Here is an 878-nt window from a genome sequence, read left to right on the forward strand (position 1 = left end):
GGAGGTCAGGTGGCAGTGGGCGCTGGGCGGCGGCGCGCGACCCCCAGCTTCAGGCCCACCAGGCGGAACCGGGGGCGGCGGCGGCGGCGCCTTGGAAGCAGCGCTGGCGCGCGGCGCCATGGCCGCCGCGGCGGCCGCAGCGAGCGGCGCAAGGCGCGGCGCGCTGTCGCCGCTGATCCCGCCGCCGCCGCCTGCTGAGCCTGCGGCGTGTGCTGCTGACGCGGGCCCCTCCTGGCGCGAGCGACTGGTGTGTGGCACGTGCGCAGCGCGGGGGCCGGGTGTGGTGACGTCACATCTGGGGGCGTGGGTCTGTGCATGCCTTCCAAAGCCTCTGATTACAGGCGGGCCGCTCGCCCGCGGACTTGGCGCTCGACGGCACGTTGCACCACTCATGGCCCTGCGAGAAGTGGCGCAAACCTCCCTGCCCTCGTCCCTGGCGCCCCCCTGCTGCGCTCAAACGCAGAGGGAGCTGCTGCGGCGCTGCGACGACGACTCGGGGGCCCCTAAAACCGGGCCGGAGCTCCTGCAGTCCTGGCGCGAGGAGTGGCGCGCCAGGCAGCGGCGCCCCGCGCCCGCTGCTGCGCGGGCGCCGCCGCCGCCGCAGGCCCCGGACGCGTGGCCGCTCGGCAGCCCCCAAAGGCGCCTTACCGGGGCTCTCGCGCGCGCGGGTCTGCTGTCCAGCCCGGCGGCCGCGAGCATTTTCCTCGGCAGCCCTGGGCACCCGCCTGCGACCGGCACTGGCAGAGGCATCTGCAGCCCCGCCCGGGCCGCCGGCGCAGCCCCAGCGGCGGCGGCCGGGGCGGCGGTGCGGCACGCGCCGGTCGGCGCCGAGGCGGACCTGCTGCTGGAGCGGTGGCGGGCGCAGTGGCGGCAGCGGC

Source organism: Monoraphidium neglectum, assembly GCF_000611645.1.
Source record: "Monoraphidium neglectum strain SAG 48.87 unplaced genomic scaffold scaffold00825, whole genome shotgun sequence".
In the NCBI taxonomy this organism is placed as follows: domain Eukaryota; kingdom Viridiplantae; phylum Chlorophyta; class Chlorophyceae; order Sphaeropleales; family Selenastraceae; genus Monoraphidium; species Monoraphidium neglectum.